Below are 15321 nucleotides of genomic sequence, written 5' to 3' on the forward strand. Positions count from 1 at the left end.
CAGTACACAGCCCTGGCGGACTCCTTTGCATTTTTGCACAGATTCTGTTTTTAAGTTTTTGTTAATTCTGACCTATGCTCTCTGATTCCAGTATAATTGCTGAATGATACCTATGTACTTCCCATCCAATCCTATTTCTCGTAAGATTGTGATAAGGGGATCATGCGTAACGGTGTCAAATGTTTTCTCAGAGTCGATAAAGCATATAAGGATATGTTGCTGATAGTCATAGCATCTTTGCATAAGTACCTTCATGCCAAATAACGCTTCTCGGGTTCCCACTCCCTTCATAAAATCAAACTGGTTATTTATGATAAATTCGTTTATTTATCATTCTTAGAAAAGTTTTCAGGACATGACTCATCAACGAGATCAATCAAAATTCTGAAGACGTTTTTGCATTTGCTTTCTTCGGTAATGGGACAAAGACTGATTTCAGCCATTCATCAGGGATCTAGCATGAGCTGTAAATTTCATTAAATAGGGCTGTCAACGTTTTTGGGTCTACGCATTTTAAAATTTCAGTGGGTAAGTTGTCTCCACGAGGCGATTTTCTTTTTCTTTGTTACTTTCAGTGCATGTTCTACGTCTGATTATAAGATACTTGGACCAGATTCTTCTTTACTTTGATTTACTGTCGTGTCTCTTTTGTCGCGAAACAGAGATGATATGTAATTCTCCCAGTCTTTTGCCTTTTTTCCGATTCGAGAATAATCGGATTATCCCCATGTCTTAAAGCAGCCAGATTTTGCTTCTTAAAGTTTCCGTTTATAAACTTGATCTTCCTATGGAAACTATACAAGTCATGTAACTTCAGCATTTCTTGCGCTTCGGTGCATTGTTCCTCAATGCACTTTGCTTTTGCTTCTCGAACCATCTTCTTTGTTTCTTTATGTTTCTGTTGGTATTCCACATTTTTATGATGCAGTTTCTGTATTCTACGTTCTTCCATTTTCAGTAGAGTATCTTCTGTCATCCAGGGGTTAGACTTCCGTTTTTTAAACGTACCAATTTTCGCTGCAGCAACTTGGATGGCTGCATTGCGTACCTTTTCCCAGGATTCATTAGTACTTCTTTCTTGGATCTCGTCAATGGGTGGCATGTCGTTTCCCATTTCTTTCACCACCTCCTCTCTCAGTTTTAGGTTCTCCAGTATCAAATCTTACACCCATGCTGTTTTTCGGCTTTGAACGTTGAAATTTAATCTTTATGGAAGCAATAACAGGATTCCGTTCTGATCCAGTATCTTTGCCTGGATATGCTGCTTTTTTGAAATATCTTATTGATCAGTAAATAATCAATCTGATTTCTAACAATTCTCGCATCTGCGTATTGGGGCGACTTCCAGGTGTATAGTCTTCTGGCCTGTAGCCTGTAAAAAGTGGATTCTTCAGCCCTACAGAAATCGATAAGGGCCATACCTCTTTCATTTGTTTCACCGAGACCAAATCCTCCTGCGACTCCATCAATTCTTGCACTTCCAACTTTTGCACTAAAATCTGCCATTATCAAGTTCATCATTGTAGAAGCTCTCTATTTCTTCATCGCTCTTGTCTGCTGTTGGGGCATATACCTGAACTACATTCACATTCTGCTTCAGGCCTCTAATGTGGATGGCAATTACTCGGTCAGATTTGCGGCTTTGCTAATTTCACACTTCATGAACTTTTTCCCAACTATGATTGCCACTCCATTTTTACCACTTGTAGGAGGTTCTGAATAGAACAGTCTTTTATCTTCTTGACTGACACAACCACTATCTTGCCATTTGTGTTCTCTGATACCGAGTATATCTATCCTTAAGCGTGTCATTTCCTTGAGAAGATTCTGCATTTTTCCTCCATCCAAGTAGCACATGAGAAGATATTCTTTATTTTTCTTTTTGTATTCTGTCTTTCACATGCTGGACCAGGCTCCCCAGAATCCTCTAGCCCATTTGCACCACTAATGGTGGAGGATTTCCTTTGCGGGTTACCTCCTGGGGTAGTTTTCCATTTTTGTTTTTCCATCATGTGTTAAAGATGCGGGAGAACAGGTTCACCTGTGAGTGTCCTAGGGAAGGAAAGAGCACTGTGTATCCCCATTGCCTTCAGTGCTTTGGTTGGAAACTGAAAGACACCCTAAGGCCTCGATACCTAATACCATCGGGGTGGAAGAAAACAAGAGCTAGCCAAGGGATGCCAACAGGAAAGAAGACAGAAAGGGGCCTGAGACAAATAAGTGGAAGCAATGTCAGACTCAGCACGGGGCCCCACGGATGCTACCCGCGTATTTCGAGATGAAGTCCCCTGGGGGATATCTTTCACAATTCTGCAGCTAAAGGATGTTATTTTGTGGGGTTTGTTCTTTTGCCCCTCTTATATTCAGGAGTGGCCTGCAAGCCATCGCTTGCTTTGATCATAAATACATGTCTGAGTGAAGATAAATGTTATTATCTTTACATAAAGGAAAATACTATCTTAGCAACAGCCTTCAAATCGTGTGGTACACCATTGATTTTTTGTATATGAAGTAGTGAATTTACTCATGGCAGTTTTGTTGCCCTATGCCAGTAATCACTTGCGAACTCAAATTAATAATCGAATTATCTACACTACTGGGCATTAAAATTGCTACACCACGAAAATGACGTGCTACAGACGCGAAATTTATCCGACAGGAAGAAGATGATGTAATATGCAAATGATCAGCTATTCAGAGCATTCACACAAAGTTGGCGCCGGGGGCGACACCTACAACGTGCTGACATGAGGAAAGTTTCCAACCGATTTCTCATACACAAACAGCAGTTGACCGGCGTTGCCTGGTGAAACGTTGTTGTGGTGCCTCGTGTAAGGAGGAGAAATGCGTACCACCACGTTTCCAACTTTGCTAAAGGTCGGATTGTAGCCTATCGCGATTGCGGTTTATCGTATCGCGACATTGCTGCTCGCGTTGGTCGAGATCCAATGACTGTTAGTGGAATACGGAATCGGTGGGTTCAGGAGGGTAATATGGAAGGCCGTGCTGGATCCCAACGGCCTCGTATCACCAGCAGTCGAGATGACAGGCATCTCATCCGCATGGCTGTAACGGATCGTGCACCCACGTCTCGATCCCTGAGTCAACAGATGGGGACGTTTGCAAGACAACAACCACATGCACGAACAGTTAGACGACGTTTGCAGCAGCATGGACTATCAGCTCGGAGACTATGGCTGCGGTTACCCTTGACGCTGCATCACAGACAGGAGCGTCTGCGATGGTGTACCTAACGACGAACCTGGGTGCACGGATGGCAAAACGTCATTTTTTCGGAATAATCCAGGTTCTGTTTACAGCATCATGATGGTCGCATCCGTGTTTGGGACATCGCGGTGAACGCACATTGGAAGCGTGTATTCGTCATCGCCATACTGGCGTATCACCCGGCGTGATGGTGTGGGGTGCCATTGGTTACAAGTCTCGGTCACCTCTTGTTCGCATTGACGGCACTTTGAAAAGAGGACGTTAAATTTCAGATGTGTTACGACCCGTGGCTCTACCCTTTTTTCGATCCCTGCGAAACCCTACATTTCAGCTGGATAATGCACGACCGCATGTTGCAGGTCCTGTACGGGCCTTTCTGGATACAGAAAATGTTCGACTGCTGCCCTGGCCAGCACATTCTCCAGACCTCTCACCAATTGAAAACATCTGGTCAATGGTGGCTGAGCAACTGGCTCGTCACAATACGCCAGTCACTACTCTTGATGAAATGTGGTATCGTGTTGAAGCTGCATGGGCAGCTGTGCCTGTACACGCCATCCAAGCTCTGTTTGACTCAATGCCCAGGCGTATGAAGGCCGTTATTACGGCCAGAGGTGGTTGTTCTGGGTACTGATTTCTCGGGATCTATGCCCCAAACTGCGTGAAAATGTAATCACATGTCAGTTCTAGTATAATACAGGGTGTTTCAAAAAGAATACCACAACTTTAGGTATTTAAAACTCTGCAACGACAAAAGGCAGAGCTAAGCACTATCTGTCGGCGAATTAAGGGAGCTATAAAGTTTCATTTAGTTGTACATTTGTTCGCTTGAGGCGCTGTTGACTAGGCGTCAGCGTCAGTTGATGCTAAGATGGCGACCGCTCAACAGAAAGCTTTTTGTGTTATTGAGTACGGCAGAAGTGAATCGACGACAGTTGTTCAGCGTGCATTTCGAACGAAGTATGGTGTTAAACTTCCTGATAGGTGGTGTATTAAACGTTGGTATAAACAGTTTACAGAGAATGGGTGTTTGTGCAAAGGGAAAAGTTCTGGACGGCCGAGAACGAGTGATGAAAATGTAGCACGCATCCAGCAAGCATTTGTTCGCAGCCCAGGAAAATCGACTCGCAGAGCTAGCAGAGAGCTGCAAATTCCACAATCAACTGTATGGAGAGTCCTACGAAAAAGGTTAGTTATGAAACCTGAACGTCAACTACCCGAGGCGATGGATCGGCCGCCAGGCAGCCCGTGACAGAGCACTTCATCACTGGCCTCCAAGAAGCCCTGATCTTACCCCCTGCGATTTTTTCTTATGGGGGTATGTTAAGGATATGGTGTTTCGGCCACCTCTCCCAGCCACCATTGATGATTTGAAACGAGAAATAACAGCAGCTATCCAAACTGTTACCCCTGAAATGCTACAGAGAGTGTGGAACGAGTTGGAGTATCGGGTTGATATTGCTCGAGTGTCTGGAGGGGGCCATATTGAACATCTCTGAACTTGTTTTTGAGTGAAAAAAAAAACCTTTTTATATACTCTTTGTAATGATGTATAACAGAAGGTTATATTATGTTTCTTTCATTAAATACACATTTTTAAAGTTGTGGTATTCTTTTTGAATCACCCTGTATATTTGTCCAATAAATACCCGTTTATCATCTGCAATTCTTCTTGGTGTAGGAATTTTAACAGCCAGTAGTGTAATTTAATAAGATTGAACCTTGAATTGCTGGTGCATCCATATGCCTCCACAATAAAATAAAAACAGTGAATAGTATAGGGAGTATGAATGAGAACGGCGGCATATTACGAAATAATGAGAAGTTTTATTAAATATTTAATAACTACAACATTCAATAGAACCAGATGACAAATCTTACACAAAAAGTGAAACAAAAATCAGTTAAAGAATGGTGTTTGATAGGCAAAGCACACATTGGGGTGGAAGCTATACTAATTCTCCGCTGAATTACTCCCGTTTACAATATAATCTGACTTTGTTTACATGAATCTACTGTAAAGTCCAGTTCTGTTCAAATGGAATCAACTATGACCAAGTATACCACAAACTATGGTTCACTTGAGGACAGGGAGCTGTGAATATCATTTAACAATGCAACGCTGGCGCAGCACTACTTTACGCTTTCACCTTGATTCGGGCGGCAGCAGAAAACGGCGCGCTATGGGCGACGAGTGGCACGCCGCAGCAGCCGTGATGCTCTTATGCATCCAAGAAAATTTACAAATTACACAGTTTGGCGTTCTGATTATCGGAATGCGGGAAAATTCCTTATCAGAGCCCTGAAATCCCGGCATATTTCAGTGTGAGGTGCCCCATTTACTGGTTTGGCCAAACCAATTTGACTCCCAGGCACGACAGTGCGTGTTGGAATTGTCAAATGTCAGATGGCCGACTCAGGACGAATAAGTTCACGGTCGTGACACACGATGTGTTAGAGATGGTATGCAGTTCCATTGTCGGTACTGTTGGCGGCAACTGGCTCTTAGTCCACTAAAAGACACAGACCACAAGTCTCACCGACTAGGGAAAGACCCGAATGTTTCCACCAGGGGAGAACCAGAAGACGAAGAATTCAAAGAATCTCAACCATTTTCCACCAAGCCTCGATACAGTAGCCGAACTAGCAAAAACGGAACCGCCTCCACATTTCACAAACCAATCAAAGTATCCTCTGCTCATTAAATCTCCCCTCTTGACTGTTCTGTTGGCCTGGTAGACAACCCAGAGACAGCACCAGGATTCCCACCCTGGGGGAACAAATCTCCACTTTACATATCCAGTCAGCGACTCCAAATCTCTCTTGTCTGAAAAATGAATATTTTGGACTAGGGAGGCGTCGTTCTCACAGAAAACACAGCTATATCAAAAAAAAAAAAAAAAAAAAAAACCACTTCTACCCAAACAGTACCACAGTCCTTAATTTACAGAGAGGTCTAATCTTTCAATGGCGACCATTTAGAGTTTCTGAAAGAAGGCTGTCACGCTTCCTGATTAGTCTTGCTCATGAAATATACGTTTTTAGCACTCGCTAAAAGAACCTGGCGACTTCCTGGTGTCAGGGAGGGGTTACAGTCTTGCCTCCATTAAACACCTTCCTAATCCATGTAAGAGCCGTTCCAACTCCCCTGATATGAACGCATCTCTAATGTGCTTAACTGTCTGGTTCGGAGCGCCACAGTCACAAACCGGAGACTCTGTAGCACCTCATTTGTAAAGGAGGTCTGCGAACCGACCATGCCCCGTGCGACCTCTGTTCAGTTTGACTCATTGTTTCCTATCGAGCTATGCGCCAGCAGTACCACAGTTTTACTCTCGGAACCACTCAAGCTCTTCAGCATTTTCAATAAGTTGACAGTTCTGATCCCACAAGTCTCTCACCTCGATATGGTATCTAGCTGTTCCGCTTGCCGTAACGGTGGGTTTTCTTGAACGGAATCTGTTTCGTCATAGACCTGATTGTTTCTCTGTATCGGTAATTCCAGGTCCTCCTGTAGCTCACGGTGTTCCCTAAGCAAGGCGTCACTTCTACGGATTGCGGGCGGATAGATGTTGCTCAGCAGAGGAAGCCAAAATTCGAGTGTTGCTCGGATTGTCCCAGTTGCTAATCGCATAGTGTAGTTCAACTGGACGTCGATCAAGTTGGTGCGGCTGCTGTTTAGCAACACGAGGGCACAATACTCGGCTGCTGAGAAGACCAGCGCAGTGGATGACGTGCGCAGGGTATCTGCTGAAGCTTCCCATGTCATCCCACAAAATTTTTGAATAACATTGTGACGAGCTTTTATCTTGGCAGCGGTATTTTCAAGATGTTTTTTATATGAAAGAGTGCGGCCGAGGATGACATCAAGCTACTTAGGGTATTTGTTATAGCAAAGATTATTTCCGTACATACTTCTATTTTACTTGTACTGGGCTTACGTTGCCACTTTCTAAAATGGGAGCTCATAATGGCTGGATCTTCTGTGAGAATTGTCTCCTCTTGCCCGAGGTCTTTGCTTCTACGAGCAAGAGCATTATCGTCCGCGTATCAGAGTTTTATTGACCTGGTACTGGGGAGATCGGAGATATATAGGTTGAATCATAGGGAGGCTAAGATGGAGCCCTGTGCTGGACCATTACTTAATTTCCTCTCCTTGCTGTCATTTTCTCACAAGTAAACGCAGAAATACCTCTTGTTCATCTTGGTGTTGATGAGAGTTATAGTATCTCGGCATCGGATTGTTTTTAATTAATTTTTAACTCACCCCTCCTCTCCAGACTGTGTCGGATGCCGCCGTTATGTCTAAGAACGTGAGAGATGTCTTCACGTTTATTTGGAAACCAGCCTCTACGGAAGTCGTTAGGGCCAGTACCTGGTTCACCTATAAGGACTTGTCAAACTTATGGCACGCAAAATGGCTAAAGAGATGGGGCCCCTCCACGTCCGCACCAACGTGGTGTCCAAACCAAAAGTTCTACTGTCACCTCCGTCAACATGTTGGTTATCCAATAGGTGGCTCACCTGTCTGTTCAGTGTGCTACGACTGTTGAGCATATGGTGGAGCTGTTTGAGCTTCGCGCTCGCTCTGTTGGTCATGTGTTGTATGTGGTGCCCCCAGAGTAATTTCCGGTCCAGCGCGACACCGAGGTATTTGACTTTCTCGCGGAAACGTATTGGGTGTGCATGTAGAGTTGTTGGTCTGCAGTATCGGTGTTTGGGCAGTTGCTTCGGTCTTCTAGTGAACAGAACGGCTTCGCACTTGTCCATGTTTACTCTAACACGCCATTTCTCTAGCCAAGGCTCAGCCACTGAGTGCGGTCTGTAATCGTGACGTAATGTTCGATGGTTTCCAATCTTGCGCGAGTATGGCTGTGTTATCCGCGGAGATTGCCATCGTTGTGTTTTGTGTGGCTGGGAGAGTTTATGTAGAGGTTAAACAGCAGGGGCCCTAGGATGCTTCCCTGGGGTGTACCGTGTCGTGTTGATTGTTTTCGCTACACGCCAGTGTTGAAACTCCTGTCTGTGAGGTATGAGTGAATGAGACGCACCAGCCCGTCGGGGAAACCCGCGTCGCTAAGTTTGCGTATGAGGCCGTTGTGCCATAGACGGTCGAAAGCCTTTTCGATGTGCAGGAACATCGCCCCTGCTGCTTTATATGTGTTGAAGCCATGTGTTACATGTTCAACGACCCGTAAGAGCTGTTGTGTTGTGGAGTGGTGATTCCTGAAGCCGAATTGCTCCGGTGTCAGAATTTCATTTGTTATGCAGTGCCTAGTGATGCGTTTGAGAAACACCTTCTCAACAATCTTGCTGAGCGAACTCAGAAGACTGATGGGTCGGTAATTTTGTGGGAGGCTGGGGTCTTTCCCCGGCTTCTTGAACATCAGGACCCTGGCCGTCTTCCAAAAGGCGGGGAAGTGTTCGTGTTTTAGTATGGCATTCGTTATGTGTGTTAGGTATTCAGTGGCTTTATCCGTGAACTCCTGGGAGGACACGGTTTTGAATGCCATCATGACCAGGGGCTTTCCTAGCAGCGGAGTGCATTATAGCCCAGGAGACTTCGGGTACACTAGCATGTCGAATGTCGTAGCGTGGTGGTTGGGCTAAAATGCGTGTAGCCTCCTGGTCAGTAGCAAGTGTGAACACTGGATCTGATGGTACCAGGTTCGGTGTGAATGACGCTGCGAGTGTGCGGGCCATTAGTTCTGCTTTCTCCTCCGCTGAGTATGCAGGTCCGTCAGGCCCTTGGAGCGTTGTGGTGTGCATTTTCTCCCTGGTGAAGTGTCGGGCTGGATGCCACACGCCAGGTCGCGCAGTGGCCAGCCCTTCAAGTTTTTGATTCGACTGTTGTGTTCTATGTGTGTGTATTTTGTCGTGTATGATGCCCTGTAGCCTGTTAATGCGCCGTTTGAATTACTGATGCCTGCTGTGCTGCCATTGTTTCCTGAGGCGATTCCTCATTGAGGTTAGGCTGATGCACTGCGTTCCAGAGGTGGACTTTCACGTTATTAAGCAGGTGGTTGTAAGGTTTTGGCTCATCAGTGTGTTTGTACACAGATTTTTCACACACAACCTTATGCAATGGGAACAGAAACTATAATCTGAACGTATGCAGATATTCGAGGGAAAAGAGACTCGGGAGCCCGAGGCACCGCACATTGTCTGCCGGGTAACCACTGCGGACGAACAATTTTTTTTCCCAATTTTATGAAACATACATAACCCACTATCTGACACTTTTTTGAGTGGGTGTATTAAGACTAACTAAATCTGCTATTAGTACTAGAGAAGTGGTTTATTAATACATGCACACTATCTATTTAACTAGCCTCTCTGGAATCCTCCCAGAGAGTTGCCCGTCCCTAGCCACGTAGAGGGGGGCCGCTACTACTAGAAGAAACCACTCCATTTATACTACTCTTTTATTCCCCCCACCACCATACGGAGCTACCTACAACTACTAGCTACTACAAGTCAAAGACTTAAACAAACGTAATATTTACATATTTACAATAGCGCATTAGATCTGAAGCGCTTTTACTCTCTCCCAAGGTAGGCTCGCTGGGCCTCCCTTGAGATTTTATTTACCAATTTTGCGAAATTGGTGAACAATTCGCCATTTGTCAATATTTCGTTAACATTCCTTGTTTGGAGAAGCTGTCTCTCAACTGAGACAGCCTGTTCGTCTATTGGGCACTCAAACACTATGTGTTCTGGCGATCCTTCGTGGGCACCACAGTCACACTCCGGTGTTGGCCTTTTACCTACTATTATATGCAGGTACGTGGGGTAGGGACCGTGGCCTGTAAGGAAGTGAACTAGGCCCTGTGAGGGCTTCATTATCTTGTTCTTTAGTCTTTCCCTTACTGTGGGTAGAAACCCGTGGACTCTACGGCCTGTACTGGACGCATCCCATTCGTCCTGCCAAATGACAAGCATTGGCTTTAACGCTTGCCAGAGGGCTGCCCATTATATTTTGCACTATGTCGATGTTCTGTTTGCGCAGCCAGTAGAAGGCTGCGTGCTGCCTTATTATCAGGTCCAGTGGACATAGACCCATGATTATCAACAGTGCATCTGTGGGACTTGTGTTGAATGCTCCAATGCATCTCAACAAAACGTTCCTGCGTATTCGCCTGACAGCAGCGGCAGGCCGCACCAGAGCTAACCTGTGGGCCCACACACTGGATGCGTGCCCTACTATTGGTGCCAATATACTGTTATGATAGATATTTATTGCTTTTGACGGCAAATGAAATCTTCTTTGTCCAGTTGATATTATCTTATTGAACAGAGCTAAGCACTTTGTCTTTATTTGCTCAATATGCGGAATGAAACTCCAATTCTCATCTAGATATACCCCCAAGTAACGGCCATTAATTCTGACTATTGGGTCCCTATTTAACCTGCCTTTTAAGAGGATATATAGCGATTTTTGTGGTGCAATAGACATTTTAGTCTTCTCACACCAGTCTGTTAACAGACTAATAGCCAGTCGTGAACGATCTTCGATCACATTGCGAGTGTCACCTTCCACTAGAATTAAGAGATCATCTGCATAAGCAACGACACCCAGAACTGCAGTATCTCCCTGCAGGACATTCAACAGTGATTCCATGTTGATATCCCAGAAAATGGGACCACACACCGATCCCTGGGGACAACCACGAGATACTCTTTTAGACACGACGGCTCCAGGAGCCGTTATTTTAGCAGTTCTTCCATCACAGTAGACCTCCAGACAGCCATACAGCAGCTGCGGGCATCCAATCTCTCTTAGGCGAGAGAAGAGTGCCGGCCACCACAGGTTGTCGAAGGCCCCTGAGATGTCTATCATTATGCCAAGAACATACTTCGATGTCGCAGAGTGAACAATCCGGCAAACCTCATTGATCGCATCCTGAGTGGAGCGACCCTTTCGGAACCCGAACTGCCTATCACTCATACCGTGCAGAGTTCGGTGACTCAAGAGTCGGTCAGCCAGCAACTTCTCAAATGCCTTGCCCATTACATCCAGCAGACAGATAGGCCGATAAGATTTCGGCATCGTTGGATCCTTATCAGGGCCTTTCCTGATAATTACGACTTCTGCAGTTTTCCACTTTAGTGGATAATAGCCCTTTTGTAAACAGATGTTGTAAATACGACTTACTGCCGGGGCGACCAAGTGTGCGAGTCCCTGTAAGATCTCCACAGGGATCCCATCAGGACCAGGTGCCTTCTTCCTTGCGAAGGTGTAGATGGCTGCTTCTACCTCTTCTGCAGAGAAGGGGTTACCGTTTGTATCGTTAACGTACGAGAGGCCGAGGCACCGCACATTGTCGGCCGGGTAACCACTGCGGACGAACAGCGCGGCTGCAGCCCGGGGCAACGGTTTCCTTTCTGCGGTGATATACGAGCCTTAATTAAGGCCGGCCGCAGCCGGCGCGGCTCGCCGGCGTCGTCGATTGAGTCCTCGCGAACATATTCAAATTTAATCAAACTGGCCGCAAGAGCTCTGCAGCGCCGCGCTCCGCCCCGAGGACTAGGCCGGCTTTTCGCCGGCGCTGCGCCCGGCCGAGCGAAGAATAATGCGACTGCCCCGCCTCTCTGGCGGGAAACTGCAAAAAGATAAAGGAGCGGAAGAAGGCGGAGGAGAAGGGAAGAGGAGGCGTGGGAGGCGGAGGCGGGGGAAGGAGCGGCGCCGGCCGGCGGCCGCGTGGTCGATCAAAAGGCCGTTACATTGGAAAGTCGTCAGCGTGCGAAATGAAGAAAGAGGATTGGGACGGAGCCTCCCGGAGAGGTCACACTTTTCTTCGGCGGTGGAAGGACGGAGGAAGAGGAGCAGTGCGGCCGGGCAGGCGGAACGCGGAGGCGTAATGGAAAATGAAGAAAATGAGGGCAATATATTGGCTTTGCGGAGAGTTTGTGCTTAGTTCTTTGAGGCGTCGCGTCCGCGGTGCGATTGGCCGGATGAAGGGGCTTGTAAGGATTGAATTACTGCAGCGCCGGCCGGTGGCGGCGCGGTGGAAAGGGGTACTACCACCTGCGTGGGACGGCCTACTGGAAGGTCTGTAACTGTCGTCTGGTGTTCTCCATCTTCTGCGTATTGTGGGTGGCTGTATGGTTGGCCTGCAGCTTTTATAACGTATAGAGGTAAGCAGTTGTCTGGGTGAAGGTTAGACTAAAAATGCACAGTGCTTTGGTGGGCTTCGCGCTACTGGAACGTTTGACGTGTAATCCGAATCAAGCTGCAACTTAATTTTCGTTACCTGTACAAATACGAGGGTTGGAACTTAAATAGTGGCAACTGTTTATTCACAATGATACAAAAGAGTTACATGTTTGCACCTGTAACTGTTCTTCAAAGTTGTCACCAGCATGAGAGGTGGCGTGCCTTTAGATGCACACAGTGACTTGCCCCCGCTCATATTTATATCTTACTCTGAGTAATTCGATTTGGGTATGGCCGAGTATTGTGATTACAAGGTGAGTATTGAGAACAGACGATATGAATATTTTCCTCTCTAATTGCATGCGGTGAAAAGTTGCTATTGCTTCAGACGCGGACTTCCCACACAGCATCTCTCGTCACCCGTATGGTCCGGTGACGGGTGGGTTCTGCTGATCTTGAAAGGGTTGTGCCGTTGGGTGTGAGGGAGTCGAGTGGATGCTTTCCAGACGCCGACATTGTCATAAGAGCGGGGGCGACACGCCCACAGGGGCCTGAAGTAGCGGCTGGGGCTAGAGATTCCGTAACTTCGCAAACTTAGTGAAAATACTTTCTGACAGGCTACTAGCGAGGCGTGGGAATGACTTGTGTTCCCAGGCAGTCTTGGCGGGCAAATTCCAGCGTTTTTTCCAAAATCATAACTGTGATTGGCTTGCTCAGGGGATAGCTGTGTGACGTAGCAAAATCGGCGCAGAAATTGGTGCCAAGTATCTCTATTGGTGGAATAGTAGTGCTTCGGCAATTGGAATTTTCCGCCGGTTTTCAAGTTGCTGATTGGAACGTTTAACCACGGCCACTGACGTGGAGGCGGGAATGTTCTGTGTTCGGCTTGTACGGGTGCTCTTGAGAGAGTCGGCTCTCGCCTTTCGGTCGGAGTAGGTTACAAGACTGAGCTCTCGCTGCTCTGGACAGCCTGCCTTCCATTGGCTGTCTAATATACTTTCATTTAATTGTAGCTGTTTGACGAAGTTGCTGAAGTTTCGACTTCAACGTAACTTTCCGAATACAGCTGGCAATTGAGCGTTCTGCGTACAAGCAGCCTATGTTGTCCGTCTTGAATAGTTTTGGCTAAAGTTGACTGTATCGGAGTTACTGTGTGACTTCTCTTGTTAAAATCAATCACTGTACCGTCAGTGATTGTGTAGCGAGCCTTCTTCGTCTCCCTGAGAGGCGCATTTGTGTTGCTAGGAAGTCTTTAGTCTGGAACAACCAGACCAGTATAATTTGTTTCGGGCTATGCTCGCAACATTATCATCACCACGATGGGACGTCGAAGCAACCAGCCATCGCCTCCGGTATGCCAGATCGTGTCCTTGGATTTAAGAAGAAAGCTTGGTAATGTATGTCCGCAGCACTGGCAGATTAGGGAATTTACCTACGTGACAATCAGAGCTCAGCAGAGCGCGCCTGTTCCCGTCTTTTGCAACGTGGCTCTGTCTTGGGTGTTAATTGTCTGAGTTCTCACTACAGTAGCAGCAATTAATGTTGAGGTGGCTTGGTGTTTCTCTTAAGATTTGAGTTGCAAGGAATTGGCTCCACATACCACTTGGTCATAAATGTCACAATCTAGTTTATGGACAGCTTCACTTTTACAGCAATTATTTGAGTATCCAATTTGACCGTATTGTAAATGTTTCAAGTGTTTTGTTTATTATTTTGGGTTTAGTCACAATAAATCAAATTGTTATTTTGGACAGAACTTCCATTCTGTTGATCGGTAGAGCAACCCTTTCATTTCTCACTGCCTTAATGAAACTTTCCTTTATCAAATCAATTTCCATCAAATTAAATTATTGCAGGTGCCAAACTCTTTTCTACTCCACTTGCAGGGTCGATTACAGTCAGTTCGCGTTTCTTCTTAATCTTTGCGCAGCAGCAAAACTCGGAGTTAGAAAAGGGGGGCTTAAAACATTATTTCCATATGAAGATTCTAGAAGAATTTAGTGTTGAATACACTGCTAGTCCCGGCACCTGGCAAGCATTGTGTAGAACCCGTTGCCAGCGATGTGGAAGTCGTAGTTAGCAGAGCCTGTTCTGTTGATGGTGCGAATGGAGCGGTCTAAAGTTATGGTGGTTCTCGTGTACGACTGTGATGGTGTTATCCTAACGCATTACGTTCCTCCATGGCAAACCGTCAATGCACAGTATTACTGTTCGTTTTTGGAGAGTCACCTGCGACCAACTTTGCAAAAGAAGCGGCGACACTTTCTGCGCAAATGGAAATGGCGTGTGGTTAGGGCTGCCCGTCGGGTAGACCGTTCGCCGGGTGCAAGTCTTTCGAGTTGACGCCACTTCGGCGACTTGCGTGTCGATGTGGATGAAATGACGATGATAAGGACAACACCACACATTCCCTCAGCGGAGAAAATCTCCGACCCACCCGGGAATCGAACCCGGGCCGTTAGGTATGACATTACGTCACGGTGACCACTCAGATATCAGGGACGGACAGCCCACCCATCATTTTGCACGACAATGTGCGGGCGCATACAGCGTAAGCTGTGGCTGCTCTGCTCGGTCGATGGGACTGGGAAGTACTGTACCATCCACCATGCTCTCCGGAGTTAAGTCCTTGTGGCTTTGATTTGATTCTGAAGACGAAGGAACTACTTCGTGGCATTCAGAACTGTTCCAGAGATTCGATAGGCAGTAGACCGCTCCATTCGCACTATCAACAGAACAGGCTCTGCTAACGGTATACAACGCCTTCCACATAGCTGGCAACGGGTTCTACACAACGCTAACGACTAGTTTGAAGTACAGTAACAGGTGCAAACAAGTAACTCCTTTTTATCGGTTGTGAATAAATAGTTATCACTATTTAAGTTCCAACCGTCGTTGTCACATATTAGCCCAGGATAAAAAATGGTACAATCAAG

The sequence above is a fragment of the Schistocerca piceifrons genome, chromosome 1 (assembly GCF_021461385.2).
Source record: "Schistocerca piceifrons isolate TAMUIC-IGC-003096 chromosome 1, iqSchPice1.1, whole genome shotgun sequence".
In the NCBI taxonomy this organism is placed as follows: Eukaryota; Metazoa; Arthropoda; class Insecta; order Orthoptera; family Acrididae; genus Schistocerca; species Schistocerca piceifrons.